Raw genomic sequence first — 18,969 nt, forward strand, 5'->3', positions numbered from 1 at the left:
GTCTTTCTTTTTTTTAATTGTAAATTAATCAGGATGGTAGGTTAGCTTGCATAAAGTGGACTAGTCTTATGATTTTTCCACATTCTGACTGATAGGAGGCGTTGTGGGCACTTCATGTACTATGCAGTAAGCAATTTATCATGATCAGGGTTAATTGTCAAACCTTAGCTACGCTAACTCAAATGTGCCAGAAAGTAAAAGAGTACTTCAGTTCATAAGAGGTACAATCTGCTCATGGAAATTGTAGTCAATCTGTTTATATGGGAAAACAGTGTTAGAAAAAGCCTGAATTGTAACAATTGACAGGAACTTGATTTAGCATTTCATCTGAAGGATGACAATGCAACACTCCTTCAGGAATGTGCTGGAGCATCAGCCTAGATTGGAGCTCAAGCCCTTAGTGGGATTTGAACCCACAATGTTCTGACTCAAAGACAGAAAAGAAAGGAAGATGTGTATTTCCCCAAATGCCCCAAATGGCTTCATAGCCAATTAATTACTTTTTGAAGTGTGGTTACTTTTTTCAGGCAAACATGGCTATATATATATATTTTTAAATCCCATGGTCACTATGCCACTTCATGATGCAGAGGTTGTATATATAACCAGCAGGGCAGAACACAACACATTTGTATTAACAGTGACTGGACGGCAACATTCTCAATGGAATGCAGGAACTAGGAGATCTAGGACAGCAGATACACAGATCTTTAAAAGCAGGATAACAAAACAAGGAGGTGATGATGAATCAATTGATTTGGTTCGAGTTTGCAGTTTTTCATGCCCCATTATAGAAAGGATTTTGGACCCTTGGAAAAGCTGGAATTCAGATTCATGATGATAATACTAGGAATGTGTTGATATAGTTATGAGGAGGTACTTGAAAAATGAGGGCTATATTCACTGGAGCAGAGCAGGTTAAAGGGAAATTCAATAAAAATGTTTGAAGTTCTGAGAGGATTAATAGTGAAAGGTTATCTCCACTGGTCAGTGAATTGGAACAAGATATCATAAATTTAGGTTTAGTACTGAAAGCAAAAAGGCAGAGTTTGAAAAGATTTCTTTCACCCAAAAGGTTATTAGAATATGTATTGCCACTTGTGATTATTAAATCCAAGTCTAATATGACTATCAAGAGGGAATTGGATGAATTTTTATGAACAAAAATATTACAGGGTATGGGGAAAGAGCAGAAAAATGGGATTAGAGTTGATAGTTTTGATGTAGAACAGCAATGGCATTGGCACAATAACAATCAGCCATATGCTGTGCTGAAATTTCTATGATTTGAACTCTCCCATTATAGCATCTGGCTGCATTTTGAGTCTGTATAATGCTTTTGTCTCTAAATCCTGTCTGAGAGATTATTCCCAATGAATAAAGATGTTTTTCCTGATGTTATAAATTTACTTTTCATGCATTTCCATTATGCCCTCCAGTCCTACTTTCTGCCTTACTTTGAAGACATTTTCTTGGTTTACCATATCTATCTATCTTACTACCATTTAATATCTTATAGAGCTCAGAGAGGACTCCTTAACCACCACCTTGCTAGATGGTAAAGCTCAAATTTCCTCCAATCTTTCCTCCTAGCTCATCACTCAGGATCAGTCTGATTGGTCTTCTGTGCATCTCGCTAAAGCATGTATATATTTTTTGTGGTACCCAATAGCATTGAACGCAATAGGGTAAACTCACTGGTTTTTGCACTTCCAGTGGACATCTGTATGTAAAGGGAGCTAGGGTTGGAAAATCGGCTCTACATTGTTGAAGCCCTATCCACTACCTGTGCTCCCTTCGATTGTGTAGAATTGAATTTGTCATTTGTATGCCCAGTTGCTTTGCCAATCTGAATCATTTCATTGCATCTTGTCTTTACTGCTATTTCAATTCTAGGGTCTGAAAATTGGATAAGCTTACATTTATTTTTGCTATTCAAATTAAAACAACAGGGACCAAGTGGGATTTCATGCAACACCTCCCTTAGTTTTATATTACCACTACACTTCTTACGAGTTCCCTATTTTTTCAGCAGTTTCTGATCCAATCACACACTGTACTCCTGTTTAATTAGAGGTCTTTCATGTGGAACTTTGTCAAAACTTCTTGAAAATCCAAATAAATGGACTCATAGTGAGTTCCTGTATCTACTTTGTAAAGTCGGCAAAGAAGTTTGCAAGTTGGATATTCCCCTTCTAAATTTATGCTGGCTGCTTCTTATTATTTTTGTACAGGTGCTCCTCCAGCTGCACCTTTGAATGGATTCCATGATTTTACTTCTTATTGCACTTAGACTAATGGGCTAGTAGCTCTGATCTGTCACTCTTTTTCAATATACATTTCTTTACTTTCAGTCCTGGAGAGCTCCCTAGCGCTCAATGATTCCTTCATGATTATAGCCAATTCTTAAAAATGTCCCCTGTCTCCTTTAATGTCCTGGGATAAGCCTTCTGGCCCAAGGATTTGTTAGTCTGAAGTCCCTTTAACTTATCAAATATCTCTGCCAACTTCCTTTAAGCTGCACTAGGATAATGGGCGCACCATATGATTTGGTAGCAAGTTAGTGTTATCATCTTTGGTGAACACTTCTAGAAAATATTATTTTATACTGTCGGCTTCAAAGTCCTACCCTGGTAACATATTTCACAACTCTACTATCTTTTGAGTGAAAAAGTTCCACCTGACTTTCCTTCTTACTCCTACTTCTTCATTCCCTGCTATTTGAACTTTTCACTGTAGGAAGCCCATTAAATGTTAGGATTAGTCCCTTCCAATTCCTGAAACATCAGGAAATTGGGCGCATGTAGAAATAATTTCACCCAGCCTCATTTTAATGTTCTAGTGAAGTTACCGCCTTTTTTGGGAGGAAACCAGAAATGCGCATGGAGTGCAAACTAGGCAGAAATCCAGCAGAATGGATCTCTGCCAAATTTCCCTCTCCATTAGACCTCATGAATTGATGCATGGGGTGTAATGGAGGTGAAAATTGCCTGCAATATTTCCTTTGCTGTAGAAAACTATTTTCAGAGAGGTGCATAATGGGGCAGAAATCGCTCCCAAAATAAAGGCGAGCTCAACAGAACTCACCATTGTTAGTGGCGAAATGGAGGAGCAAGTTCTGGCGTTCGCACATGCGCAGTGAAACGCGGAAATCTGGAACTTGCTCCTAATGGTTCGCTGGCGATATGACAGCTTTGAATTAAAGGAACATCCACCGCTGCAATCATTGAAATCACTGAACCAGCGCCAACTTGCTGCTGGAAACAGGTAAGTACGAGCTAAAGTACACTTTAAAAGTTAGGGCTGCTCTAAAGTGGCGATTGGGGCCTGTCCTGATGCCATTTAAGTTTCTTGCATATTAACGAAGCCTGGATGCAGCCTGAAGGAGCTTTTCAGCTGTTAGGGAATTGTTTAGAAGCCGTGTGTCAGAGTTTTCAATTTTTTTCAGATTTATGTGACTTCAAGAACCAGGGACTTGTTTAGAAGGTCTGAAAGTTTCCAATTTCTTTTCAGATTTAAGAGTCCTGGAAGTGTTTAAAGAGGCCTGTGTGGAGAAAATAGAATAGGTAGAACAAAACGCTTCCACCACTCTGGATCCCAGTGCTCTTTAATTTACTGCGCAGAATGTACTTGAGATGCAGGGAACAACAAAGAAGAGTTAGGTGCCATGCCCATAGGCTCATCAGGAGGAACTATTACCCACCCGAGAGAGTGTACCGGGAGAGGCTGTCCTTCGAGATGTTACTGAGAGAGATATGTGTGAGGAGACTTCGATTTAGCAAGGAGACAATCAGCCGCCTCTGTAAGATGTTACAAGAGGACCTTTGGCCATGCCCTACTTCCTGCAGGGCCTTGTCGGTGGCCATGAAGGAACCACAGCTCTCAAATTCTATGCGTGCGGGTCATTTCAGGCAGGCACCGGTATCATGTGCAACATCACCCAGAACGCTGTGAGAGTCTGAATTCAGCAGGTCACAGATGCCATATTCCACAGGGGTTTTGAGTTCATCAGCCTTGACATGTCCCCAGCACGGCAAAGGGAGAGGTCTACCGCATTCCACAGTGTAGGGGGCTGTGAACAGAACCAATGTGGCGTTGAAGGCACCCAATGATGTACCCATCACATATATCAACAGGAAAAGGGTTTCATTCCTTAAATGTGATGATCCTTTGCGATGCCGACCTGAGTGTAAATGCAGATCACGAGGGATGTGGTCATGATGCTTTCATCCTTCAACACTCAGCCTTGCATAATACCTTTACCGGAGTGCGGCAAGGATCTGGATGGATCTTAGGTGACAAGGGCTACCTGCTGAATCCATGGCTGGTGACACCCTACCGCAGGACCAATAATGTGGCATAGGAGAGGCATAACTGTGCACACGTGTGCTCGCGCCAAGTAGTGGAGAGGACAATAGAGGTGCTGAAATTACGCTTTCGTTGCTTGGACAGGTCGGGGGGGAACTTTGCACCTGTCAAAGTGTCAAGGATTGTGGTGGTCTGCTCCGCATTGCACAACTTTGCCCTGCGGGAAGGACTGACCTTTAATTAGGCAGACAAAGCAGCCCGCTTGATTGGCACCCCATCCACCACCCTAAACAGTCACTCTCTTCACCACTGGCGCATTGTGGCTGCAGTGTGTACCATCCACAGGATGCACTGCAGCAACTCGCCAAGGCTTCTTCGACAGCACCTCCCAAACCCACGACCTCTATCACTTAGAAGTACAAGGGCAGCAGGCACATAGGAACAACACCACCTGCACGTTCCCCTCCAAGTCACACACCATCCCGACTTGGAAATATATCGCCGTTCCTTCATCGTCGCTGGGTCAAAATCCTGGAACTCCCTTCCTAACAGCACTATGGGAGAACCTTCACCACGCGGACTGCAGCGGTTCAAGAAGGCGGCTCACCACCACCTTCTCAAGGGCAATTAGGGATGGGCAATAAATGCTGGCCTCGCCAGCGACGCCCACATCCCATGAACGAATAAAAAAAAGACAAGATTCCGCTGGAAATGGATGAGATGGAGGATGCCAACCCGGATGTCGCTGGGGCCATGGTTGGTGGCCCCCACCCCACCCGAGGAAACCATGGCTGCAGCGGGCAGGGCGGCGAGAGACCAGCTAGTGGCTGATGCTTTTAGACATTGGGCTGCAAAATTGCACAGAGCAGCATGGCATGGCTCTCCGCAGCTCCTGCCAATTAAAAGAACAAAGTAATTGCAGCGGGCTCTTACTTGATTTTGAAGTTTCGTGAGGTTGTGCACTGTCAATTCATCCTCTCAGCAACGTAAGCTGATTTGTATGGGACAGTCTGTGGGAATCGAAGACACGCGCACAGAATCTGTCAGGAAGAGAAGTCACATCCACAAGCAGGCAGACTTCATTCATTTAAAGCTACTATCCTGTATGTCATTGTAAATAAAAAATTAACATTTTTAAAATAAAAAGCCAAGCGAATAATTGAATTAAATTAAAGAGACGGAAGTTAAAAGTATTTTTTTTTAACTTTTTAATGTTTTTAACTTTTTTTAATGATCAAAAAATATTACAATAAGGAGTAATATGACATTCCACATTTTTAAAGTTTAATTTTTAGTTGTTTGATAGTCATTAAGAATCATCACGTTTTTAGAAAGTAGTGTAGACCTGGTATTTTTAAGCGTACTTTTTGGTGGCGTAAGTAGTTATGTTCCAGCTGGGCAGATGAGCAAGTTTGTGATTTTTCAGTGATTTCAATGATTGCAGCGTGCGATGCCCCTTTAATTCGCAGTTGACAAATCGCCAGCGAGCCAATAGGAGCAAGTTCACATGTTTGCACATGCGCACCCAAAAATCATGAACTTGCTTTATGATTTTTGGGTGCGCATGTGCAAACTTGTGAACTTGCTCCTTCGATTCGCTGTCGCAGACAGAGGATGCCGTTGAGGTACTCCGTTGTTTGGTGAGCAATTTCTGGACCATTGATGAAAGTGGCTAATTGCCTCCCCAACCACTCCCCAGGAAAGCAGACAACAGGACAAGCAAGATTGAAAGTGAAACCGTGAACTTTTATTGCAGCATCAAAAAATAAGTGCAAAACTTTCTTGTAAACATTTTGAGGTAGTTATTTATTGCTAAATTTTATTGTAAACACTGAGGTAGTTATTTATTGTAAACATTGATCTGTGTAGTGCAAAACTTTAAATAAAAATTGGGTCGATTTAGTCATTTTTTAGTTTGAAAACAGTTGTGATGTTAACATGATTTATATTAATAACATTTTTGAAACAATTACAAATGACTTCTGACTAAAATGAGTTTGTGCTTGTTTGTGTGAGAGAGACAAGTTGGGGGCTTGGAGACAGGGTTTGATTCACTAATTGCAATTTAACACCTCAAATCTCTGGAGTGAAGATGTCTAAAAGTACTTAGCAAGGCCCGTCTACAATGGGAACTGAGTTTTACGACCAGTTCACATTAGATTGAATCTTGACCACACTACCCATAAATAAGCTATTCACAATTCATTGCATTGTTAAAATTACGGATATTTAAATCTTAACTTTTAAATATCAAAAAATCTCTACACCAGCCGACCGCATCAAATCTTTTACAGCACTGTTCTGCTGTCTGTGGCATGGTGCCGTTAGCGCTCAGAGCCTGTGCCACCTCCTTCCACGCCAACATGCCAACTTTCTGTGGCGCCCTAGACTTCATGTTCCCCAGAAGCCGCTGATGCCTCGCTTGCACTTCATTGAGGAGTGTAGAGAGGTCTTCGTCACAAAATTAGTTATACCTCTTCTCGTTAATCTTTTGCTGTCCCATCTTTTTCTCTGTGAGAAAATGCAAAAACATTTCAAATGCCTTTTTAAAAACAGTTCATTTTATTTTGCACTCCTTTTTAAAGACTGTTTGTTTAAGCTTCCTTCGCTTTTTATAAACTTTATTTAACTTTAACTCTTTATGAAAAAAATTTTAAATTTTTATTTACAATTACATACAGAATACTGACTTTCAATGAGTGAAGTCTGCTTGCCTGTTTGAGCAATGCAAGCTGAATCTTAGGGCTTGACTTTTCCTCCTGACAGATTTTGTGGGCTTGTCATCTCCTCTCACAGACTTTTCCAGCTGTGGCAACTCACGCTGCTCAGAGGCTGGGTTGATAGCGCACAATTTTTTTAAAGTTCCAATTCAAGCAATTCGACACCACAGTAAATAATTTCGTTAATTTAGTTTGCAGGAGCGGCGGTGACCGTTGCCTCGCTGCTCTGCGTGATTTCTGGCCCAATATCTCCTCCGCTGTGGGATGGTGAGATAAACAATATCGTCTTAGCTGAGTCAGTTAACTTCATTGAGATGCATGATATCTCTTCTGCTCTGGGGCCTTTATCGTCAGCCCAGTTGTGTCATAAACTGCCTAAACTCATATAGTAAGGTGCTGGAGGATGTGGTCAGAGGTGAAACAGAGCTCACGGTGAGCTCCTCCACATCAGGCTTCATACACTAAGGACAGTGTTCACACACCCTCCCCATGGACAGAACTCATACACCTTCCAGATAGAAATCGTACATTTTGCAGACATAAGAACATAAGAACGTAAGAAATAGGAGCAGGAGTAGGCCAATCGGCCCCTCGAGCCTGCTCCGCCATTCAATAAGATCATGGCTGATCTGATCCTAACCTCAAATCTAAATTCATGTCCAATTTCCTGCCCGCTCCCCGTAACCCCTAATTCCCATATGAGACAATACTCATATACCCATAGACAAGGCTCCTACCATTTCCTGGATAGGCTTCGTACTCTTTCCAAACAGGCCTTGTACTCCTGCACATGGACAGAGTTCATATACACTCTGGGCAGGAATCGTACGATTTGTGGGCAGGGCTTATATACTCACGGATACGGCTTGTACCTTTTCCTGAACAGGCCTGATACTCCTCTCCAGATGGGACTCATACACCTACTCCCCCCTTCCCACCCCCCAACCCCCCAGCCCAACAGAGCTTATATACTGCTACCCTCATACATCCCAGTGTGTGCAGTTCACTGTACCCAAGTCGGAAAAGAAAAAAAGGAAACATTTGGACAGTATTTAAAGCAATTCTTGTGATGAGGGATGGAAGTGTAGAGTCAGAGAGAACTGCTGAAAGTGCAGCTCTGAAGATTTAACCTTAAACTTCACTCTAATCACAAGACAGCCCAACTCCATAAAAGCAGAAGCAATGGAGAAGTCCCAAGTGCTTAATTATAAACACGTTGTTATATTTAGCGCCAGCCAACGAGGAATAGTGTCCTGTTTTCCAGCATTGGCCAGGATCACTTGTCCCAACTTGCCCTCCTACTTCCCCTTTTGCTCCTCTGCAGAAAACTCCTTTCTGTTAATGGAATATATTTTCCTCTTTTACTAAAATTGGGTCATTTTGCAATATTTCTGATCATGTCTAACACCCATCAATCAAATTGGCAGCTACTCCCAGGTTTCCTTCTGCAGCTTGTGCGACACAAATCCATGAATTCCGTGCAGAATCTCATCAATTGGAATCAAACACCTGGTTTATTTTCAGTACGCATGCTCAAGGCAGTAGTTTCTCAGTTATGTGCTCATCTCGGCTGAGGATGGGCATTTGGGTTGGGGTGGTAATTGCAAACAGCACCTGATGCACTTCAGATTCAGGGGCAGTTGGATTTGGTTATGCTGGGTCTGATTGTGGGGGTAAGGTTGCCAATGGCAGAAGGGACCAAGTTGGCAATGGCAACAGGGCCAAGTCGAGCTAGGCCATGGAAGAAGTGGAGGCGGTTAAGTCAGAAACAGCAATGCAGCCAGCTTGGGAGTGGTGTGGGCAAGAGGGCAGGAGTGGCAGAAGGGGCCACATTCTGAGTGACAGTGTGATTACCATCTGCACATGCTTTCTGATGGTGATCTGTCCTTCCAGCTGCTAACACCTGCTCTCAATGGGAGTTCCAAACATAGTATTGCCCCTGCAGAATTCATCACAGATTGCTCTCCATTTTATTTTAACAAGACCGTACCAACTTATCAACCACTTAACAAGATATTTCTCCACTCTTTTGTTAACTGCTTGTCAACCCTTTAACAAAGTAACACCAATGACAGATTGACATTTATTTATGATTCAGACCAGCATTCCTCACCAGTTTACTTACAACTACAGAGAAACATCTATCCTATAGTGTACATCCGCATTCTGTAAGTTGCCAGGTTAAATTTCTAATGCAATTATTATAAATATTCAGATTAATGAATAATTGTGTTGCTACTTATAACTATTACAATAGGAAGATTAGCATCTTCTTCATTTTCTTCAGCTTCAGATTCAAACTGGACCTGCTCCATTTCATTGTCATCAGCACCAGAACGAGATGTGTTAAGATATTTCACTACTCTCTGCCTCTGAACTCTCTGCCTTCTCTGCTGACTGAGGATTTGCCACTGCACTGAATTGGTTTCCATCCAAAAGATTTTGAAGTTCTTTTCCATGCTTCTTGCTCTGCAATTTTTCTTTGCTTTTACTTTCCTTTTTCTACACCTGACTGGTAGACACACTTTGTATTTGACTGTTTAACATATTTACTAAGTACAGCCTGAATTCTGATTTTCTGCTTTCATTGGTAAAAGCTCACTATTCGAGATAATTTGCGAACACCTTCTGGCACCCTGATTGGCTAACTAAAAACACGCCATTGATAAACAACAAAGGCCTAGAATTTTCCAAAAATCCTGATTGGTTAGCTTGGGTTGGCGAGGATTAGTGAGTCATGGTGATGCCCTAGAGTCACCCAGTGCAAATCAGTTTGATAGTTTGTTTTTATTAAATTTATTGCTATTTTTTGAAAAGAAAAGAAGACTTGCATTTATATAGCGCCTTTCATGACCTCAGGGCATCCCAAAGCACTTTACAATCAAGGAAGGTTTTTTTGAAGTGTAGTCACTGTTGTAATATAGGAAAAGAAATAAGAAGTTAAAATTTATGGAAATCATCATAATAGTTCTATATTTTCCTAAAATTGATTATATTTGACCAATTAAAATTGCATAAATGAAGATTTTTAGCTTAGGCCAGTTTATAGAATCATAGAGTCATAGCAATTTACGGCACAGAAGGAGACGATTTGGCCCACCGTGTCTGTGCTGGCCGAAAAAGAACTATCCAGTCTAATCCCACTTTCCAGATCTTGGTCCGTAGCCTTGTTGGTTACGGTACCTTGAGTGCATATCCAAGTACCCTTTTAATGTGATGAGGGTTTCTGCCTCTACTACCCTTTCAGGCAGTGAGTTCCAGACCCCCACCACTCTCTGGTTGAAAAAATTTTGCCTCAACTTTCTTTTATTCGTTGATAGGACGTGGGCATCATTGGCAAGGCCAGCATTTATTGTCCATTCCTAATTGCCCTCGAGAAGGTGGTGATGAGCCGCCTTCTTCAACCGCTTCAGTCCGTGTGGTGAAGGTTCTCCCACAGTGCTGTTAGGAACGGAGTTCCAGGATTTTGACCCAGCGACGATGAAGGAACGGCAATATATTTCCAAGTCGCGATGGTGTGTGACTTGTAGGGGAACGTGCAGGTGGTGTTGTTCCCATGTGCCTGCTGCCCTTGTCCTTCTAGGTGGTAGAGGTCGCAGGTTTGGGAGGTGCTGTCGAAGAAGCCTGCTACCAATCACTTTAAATCTATGCCCCATGGTTATTGACCTCCCTGCTGAGGGAAATAGATCTTTCCTATCCACTCTATCTAGGCCCCTTATAATTTTATACACCTCAATCAAATCTCCCCTCAGCCTCCTCTGTTCCAAGGAAAACAACCCCAGCCTATCCAACCTTTCCTCATAGCTAAAATTCTTCAGTCCTGGCAACACCCTCGTAAATCTCCTCTGTACCTTCTCTAATGCAATCCTGTCTTTCCTGTAATGTGGTGACCAGAACTGCATGCAGTACTCTAGCTGTGGCCTAACTAGTGTTTTATACAGTTCTAGCATAACCTCCCTGCTCTTATATTCTATGCCTTGGCTAATAAAGGAAAGTATCCTGTATGCCTTCTTAACCACCTTATCAACCTGTCTTGCTACCTTCATGGGATCTGTGAACATGCACTCCAAGGTCCCTCTGTTCCTCTACACTTCTCAGTATCCTACAATTTGACATGTATTCCCTTGCCTTGTTTGTCCTCCCCAAATGCATTACCTCACACTTCTCTGGATTGAATTCCATTTGCCACTTTTCTGCTCACCTGACCAGTCCATTGACATCTTCCTGCAGTCTACAGCTTTCCTCCTCACTATCAACCACACGGCCAATTTTTGTATCATCTGCAAACTTCTTAATTATGCCGCCTACATTTAAGTCTAAATCATTGATATATACCACAAAAGGCAAGGGACCTAGTACTGAGCCCTTTGGAACCCCCACTGGAAACAGCCTTCCAGTCACAAAAACACCCGTCGACCATTGCCCTTTGCTTCCTGCCACTAAGCCAATTTTGTATCCAACTTGCCACTTTCCCTTGGATCCCATGGGCTTTTACTTTTTTGACCAGTCTGCCACATGGGACCTTCTCAAAAGCCTTGCTAAATCCATGTAGACTACATCAAATGCATTATCCTCATCGTCCCTCCTTGTTACCTCCTCAAAAAATTCAATCAAGTTAGTCAGACATGACCTTCCTGTAACAAATCCATGCTGACTGTCCTTGATTAATCTGTGCCTTTTAATGCTGTACCTCAGAATTTTTTCCAATAATTTGCCCACCACCAAGGTTAGGCTTACTGGCCTGTAATTACTCGGACTATCCCTTTCTCCCTTCTTAAACAACGGTACAACATTAGCAGTCCTCCAGTCTGCCGGCACCATGCCTGTAGCCAGAGAGGCTTGGAAAGTGATGGTCAGAGCCTCCGTTAGGTCCTCCCTTGCTTCTCTTAACAGCCTGGGATACATTTCATCCAGGCCTGGCGATTTATCTACTTTCAAATATGCTAAACTCCTTAATATTTCCTCTCTCACTATGTTTATCCCATCCAATATTTCACACTCCTCCTCCTCACAAAGTCTGCATCGTCTCCCTCTTTCGTGAAGACAGACGCAAAGTACTCATTAAGAACCATACCCACGTCTTCCGCCTCCACACACAGGTTACCTTTTTGGTCTCTAATAGGCCGTACTCTTCCCATAGTTATCCTCTTGCTCTTTATGTATTTATAAGACATCTTTGGGTTTTCCTTGATTTTACTTTCCAATATTTTTTCATGCCCCTTCTTTGCTTTCCTAATTTCCTTTTTAATTTCACCCCTGTACTTACTATACTCCTCTAGGCTTTACAGCCTGGGATACATTTCATCCAGGCCTGGCAATTTATCTACTTTCAAAAATGCTAAGGGTTCTCTGGGTGATTGGCAGTTATCGAAATTTTCTGAATGATTTGACGGTTATTGACACTTTCTGGCTAATTGGCGGTTATCGATCTCTTGGTAATTGGCAGTTATTGATGTACTCTGGGTGATTGGTGGTTATTGATGTTCTCTGGGTGATTGGTGGTTATCGACATTCTCTGGGTAATTGGTGGTTATTGATGTACTCTGGGTAAATGGCAGTTATTGATGTTCTCTGAGTGATTGGTGATTATCGATGTTCATTGGGTGATTGGCGGTTATCGATGTTCATTGGGTGATTGGTGATTATCGATGTTCTCTGGGTGATTGGTGATTATCGATGTTCTCTGGGTGATTGGTGATTATCGATGTTCTCTGGGTGATTGGTGATTATCGATGTTCTCTGGGTGATTGGCGTTATCGATGTTCTCTGGGTGATTGTTGGTTATCGATGTTCTCTGGGTGATTGGTGGTTACTGATGTTCTCTGGGTGATTGGCGTTATCGTTGTTCTCTGGGTAATTGGCGTTATCGATGTTCTCTGGGTGATTGTTGGTTATCGATGTTCTCTGGGTGATTGGTGGTTACTGATGTTCTCTGGGTGATTGGCGTTATCGATGTTCTCTGGGTGATTGGCGGTTATCGATGTTCTCTGGGTGATGGGTGATTATCGATGTTCTCTGGGTGATTGTTGGTTATCGATGTTCTCTGGATGATGGGTGATTATCGACGTTCTCTGGGTAATTGGTGGTTATCAATGTTCTCTGGGTGATTGGCGTTATCGATGTTCTCTGGGTGATTGGCGTTATCGATGTTCTCTGGGTGATGGGTGATTATCGATGTTCTCTGGGTGATTGGTGGTTATTGATGTTCTCTGGGTAATTGCGGTTATCGATGTTCTCTGGGTAATTGCGGTTATCGATATTCTCTGGGTGATTGGTGATTATCGATGTTCTCTGGGTGATTGGTGGTTATCGATGTTCTCTGGGTAATTGCGGTTATCGATGTTCTCTGGGTGATTGGCGATTATCGATGTTCTCTGGGTGATTGGTGGTTATCGATGTTCTCTGGGTGATTGGCGGTTATCGATGTTCTCTGGATGATTGGTGGTTATCGATGTTCTCTGGGTGATTGGCGGTTATCGATGTTCTCTGGGTGATTGTCGGTTATTGATGTTCTCTGGGTGATTGGCGGTTATCGATGTTCTCTGGGTGATTGGTGATTATCGATGTTCTCTGGGTAATTGCGGTTATCGATGTTCTCTGGGTGATTGGCGGTTATCGATGTTCTCTGGGTGATTGGTGGTTATCGATGTTCTCTGGGTGATTGGCGTTATCGATGTTCTCTGGGTGATTGGTGATTATCGATGTTCTCTGGGTGATTGGTGATTATCGATGTTCTCTGGGTGATTGGTGATTATCGATGTTCTCTGGGTAATTGGTGGTTATCAATGTTCTCTGGGTGATTGGTGATTATCGATGTTCTCTGGGTAATTGGTGGTTATCGATGTTCTCTGGGTGATTGTCGGTTATTTATGTTCTCTGGGTGTAATTGGCGGTTATCGATGTTCTCTGGGTGATTGGTGGTTATTTATGTTCTCTGGGTGACTGGCGATTATCGATGTTCTCTGGGTGATTGCGGTTATCGATGTTCTCTGGGTAATTGCGGTTATCGATGTTCTCTGGGTGATTGGAGATTATCGATGTTCTCTGGGTGATTGGTGATTATCAATGTTCTCTGGGTAATTGCGGTTATTGATGTTCTCTGGATGATTGGCGGTTATCTATGTTCCCTGGGTAATTGCAGTTATCAATGTTCTCTGGGTGATTGGTGGTTATCGATGTTCTCTGGGTAATTGCGGTTATCGATGTTCTCTGGATGATTGGTGGTTATCGATGTTCTCTGGGTAATTGCGGTTATCGATGTTCTCTGGATGATTGGTGGTTATCGATGTTCTCTGGGTAATTGCGGTTATCGATGTTCTCTGGATGATTGGTGATTATCGATGTTCTCTGGGTAATTGCGGTTATTGATGTTCTCTGGGTGTCTGGTAACTATCGATGAGTTTAGGCTAATATTTGTTAGAATAAAAAGTAATTTCATCGCAATATTACAATCAGCAGCCTGTTTTTCGTCTCTCCTGATTTTTATTTCCACTGACTTCAATGGAAATAAAAATTGTGAGAAATGTAAAACGGGCTGCCGATTCGCTATCACCCGTTTTACACTATTGCACAAAATCAAAATCTACCCCTCTGTGTGAGCGAGTTAGTGCAATAGGGAGCCTGCTTGAGGTAGCTCTCTTTTGGATTTGGTTCTTTTGACTGTCACAGACATTATTCAGGCAGTGGAATCGGCTAAACCACTAAGCAATAAGAACCATAGTGTGACAACTTTCAATCTGACTTAAAAACAGTGCAGGTACAGAACCAAGTACAGCTTCAAGTGTGTAAACTTCAGGGGTATTAGTGCTGAGCTTAATAACGTGGACTGGGAGCCTTACAGATCCCGGATAAATGGACCTCTTTCAAAACCATTATTAAGGGAAACATGCAGGACAAGTACATACTGAAGTGCAGTAAAGACAAAGTAAATAGAAAAGCTCTGAAATGGATCAAGAGGAAAATTAAATTGGTGATTAGGAAAAAAAAACCTTGCAGAACTTGTAGAGAGAGATCGCGAGAGAGAAAAAAAGGGTGTTGATTGGGCTAAATATAAGAAATGGGTCAAAGGCGAGATTGGAGTGCGAACAAAAAACTGGAAAGGAATATAGTGGATGCGGGAGGTAGTCAGGAAGATGTTATAACCTCGAGGGACCAATATATTGCTCAACTTGAGTTAACTTGCTAAATGACTGCTGCTTGAGATTTTTACCAGAGAGGATGCTAACAATATACCATCCAATATCCAGTGCATGTCGTGGGGGTGCTCACATTAGTGAAGTAATGGTTCTAAATAGGCAAAAGGAGTTCAAAACCAATAACTACCGTGGAATGGTGATGAATTATACTCTACATAGAATTACATAGAATCTACAGCACAGAAACAGGCCATTCAGCCCAAATGGTTTATGCCAGTGTTTACACTCCACACGAGCCTCCTCCCACTCTAATTATCTCTTCCTACCCTGCTCCTGTATCCCTCTATTCCCTCCTCCCTCATCAGTGCACTAATCCTCCCCTTTATTGTATCAATGCTATCTGTTTCAACCATGCCACTTGGCAGCAAGTTCTACATTCTCATTGTTCTCTGTGTAAAGAAATTCCTTGTAAATTCTTTATTTGATCTGTTAGCGTCTGTCTTATATTTATGCCCCCTTGTTCTGGACTCACCCACAAGTGGAAACAGTTTCTCCATATTAACCTTATCAAACCCCTGCATAATTTTTAAAGCTCTATCAACTCTCCTAGTCTTCTCTTTGCCTGCTCAATTTTTCCTGATAGTTGCAGTCTCTCAATTCTGGTAACTTTCTTATAAATCTTTTCTGCATTTGCTCCATTGCTTCAATATCCTTTTTGTAGTTTGGAGACCAGAGCTGAGTACAGTACTTCAAGTGTGGTCTATCCAAGGTTCTATATAAATTTAACATTACCTGCCTGCTTTTGTATTCCACTCCTCAAGAAATGAACCCCAGTACTTTGCTCACACTCTTTATGGACCTTTCATCTTGCGTTACTACTTTTGGTGATTTATGTATCCGTATTCCCAAGGTTAGGTAGAAGACACCACACACTGTCACTGAGCACAAGCAGTACGGAAGCAAACATTACGACACATTGTAGTCGTGCGATAAACTGGTTGCAACTTATTTTGAATGTAGTGTGGAGACTTATTTTCAGAAGGGACATATTAACATAGCAGGCTGTGGATTGATTGGCAGTGTTGATGATTAGGCAGGACGTTGTTGTTCATAGGGCCACATAGTGTTCAAGACCGTAGAGCTGTTCATGCAGGGCCACATTTACAGAGTTAAGTAAAAGTCCCGTCAGTCATTAGTTGATGCATCTGTCACCCTGGCTGCACATCTCCCTCAGCCAGTCTTCTTCATCCTCCATCAATGAGACCCTTCACTTTTTGAAAACCTGTCATCTGGTAAAAGTGCTGCACCCTATTGTGCGGTTGCATCTTTTTCATGGGGTAAGTGGTAAAAATGTTGCCCCTAGCATACAAGGCTTGTTACTTATTTTATGCACCTGTGCACTGAAGACTGACTCATTTGGCAACTGGCATCAGTGGTGGTTTGGAAAGATCTGCATCTCTAATCCCTGCATGAACTCTTTTTCCTATTCCTCTTCCATATCCAGCATTGCCATTGCAATGCCCAGAGGAATTCCCATGTTGAGCACCGGCATTGCTGTTAATGAAGCAGCAGCTGTTAGCAACAGTGCTGTGGGAAAGGGTATATGCAAACACCAGGAACAAGCAATGCAGCAACCACTGAATTTTAAATTCAATACTAAACCATCAATCACACCTTTAAGAATCCAACTGCTAAAGGCCACAGCAGAATTCCCAGCAGCACCAGTTTTATATGGATCAGCAGCACTGAAAGAGTAAAAAGATGAAAGAAGATTGATGATTTCAATATGGGACAGTGGGATTAGTTTTGGATTGTTCTAGCAAAAAGATGGCACAGATATGATGGGCTCCTCCTGTGCTCTAAACTTCCATGGTTCTATATCTGATTGCCTAAAATCACAAGGTATAATGAGGCTCCCACATCTTTTTTGTGAGACCTCCCAGAAATTTGCAGCTTGTGTATTTGGCACCCACCATCAGGTGTTCAGGCCTACTCACTCAATTCAGTGAGACATGCTCTCAGAATGTGCTAAATTTGCCGTGAAGAGACAAACAAGGATATTGTGCAGCACTGACTGTTATTTTGAGTGTACCTGTGAATACTGGGAGGTTCTGACAGATTGGGACTATGCAAATATAGTTACTATGCTCAGGAAAAGTGACAACTATAGATCCTTTAGTCTAACCTCAACAACTGGCAAAACTGGGTCTATGAGTCTGCTACTGGTCTAGACAAAACAGAATAAACGATGGGAGGTGGGACATTGACACTGGGCTCCGGCAATCTAAATTAAAAGACCAATATTACAGAAGCTTTTGTGTCTGAGCTTCACTAAAAACAATAGAGGATCAACAGAGGAGGCCCATCTTGGAACGGGCCAACTGAACAAATTGATTGAAATAAAATCAAATTCATTATTTATTGAGAGCTCTACAGGTTGAGTTTAGGGGGAGCACACAACTCTTGGAACAACATCTGGATTGTGTCTGGTAGAACAAAAACAAGGCGGCGGCAACAACAACAACAACAACAACAACGCACATTTATATAGCGCCTTTAATGTAGTAAAACATCATAAGATCAGAAATGGGGATGTTCGCTGATGATTGCACAGTGTTCAGTTCCATTCGCAATCCCTTAAATAATGAAACAGTCCGAGCCCGCATGCAGCAAGACCTGGACAACATCCAGGCTTGGGCTCATAAGTGGCAAGTAACATTCGCGTCAGACAAGTGCCAGACAATGACCATCTCCAACAAGGGAGAGTCTAACCACTTCCCCTTGACATTCAATGGCATTACCATCACCGAATCCCCCACCATCAACATCCTTGGGGTCACCATTGACCAGAAACTTAACTAGACCAGTCAGAGCAGGTCAGAGGCTGGGCATTCTGGGGCGAGTGACTCACCTCCTGACTCCCCAAAGCCTTTCCACCATCTACAAGGCACAAGTCAAGAGTGTGATGGAATACTCTCCACTTGCCTGGATGACTGCAGCTCCAACAACACTTAAGAAGCTCTACACCATCCAGGACAAAGCAGCTCGCTTGATTGGCACCCCATCCACCACCCTAAATATTCACTCCCTTCACCACCGGCGCACGGTGGCTGCAGTGTGTACCATCCACAGGATGCACTGCAGCAACTCGCCAAGGCTTCTTCGACAGCACCTCCCAAACCCACGACCTCTACCACCTAGAAGGACAAGAGCAGCAGGCACATGGGAACAACACACCTGCCGTTCCCCTCCAAGTCACACACCATCCCGACTTGGAAATATATCGCCGTTCCTTCATCGTCACTGGGTCAAAATCCTGGAACTCCGTTCCTAACAGCACTGTGGGAGAACCTTCACCACACGGACTGCAGCGGTTCAAGAAGGCGGCTCACCACCACCTTCTCAAGGGCAATTAGGGTTGGGCAATAAATGCTGGCCTCGTCAGCAACGCCCACATCCCATGAATGAATAAAAAAAACCTAGTAAATCCCAAGGTGCTTCACAGGAGCGTTATCAAACAAAATTTGATACCGAGCCACATAAGGAGATATTAGGACAGGCTTGGTCAAAGAGGTAGGTTTTAAGGAGCATCTTAAAGGAGGAGAGGCAGAGAGGTGGAGAGATTTAGGGAGGGAATTCCAGAACTTAGGGCCTAGGCAGCTGAAGGCAATGTCACTAATGGTGAAGCGATGAAAACTGGGGATGCGCAAGAGGCCAGAACTGGAGGCGTGCAGAGATCTCGGAGGGTTGTAGGGCTGGTGAAGGTTACAGAGATAGGGATATATAATATTATATATTATATGAGA

Source organism: Heptranchias perlo, chromosome 25 (assembly GCF_035084215.1).
Source record: "Heptranchias perlo isolate sHepPer1 chromosome 25, sHepPer1.hap1, whole genome shotgun sequence".
In the NCBI taxonomy this organism is placed as follows: Eukaryota; Metazoa; Chordata; class Chondrichthyes; order Hexanchiformes; family Hexanchidae; genus Heptranchias; species Heptranchias perlo.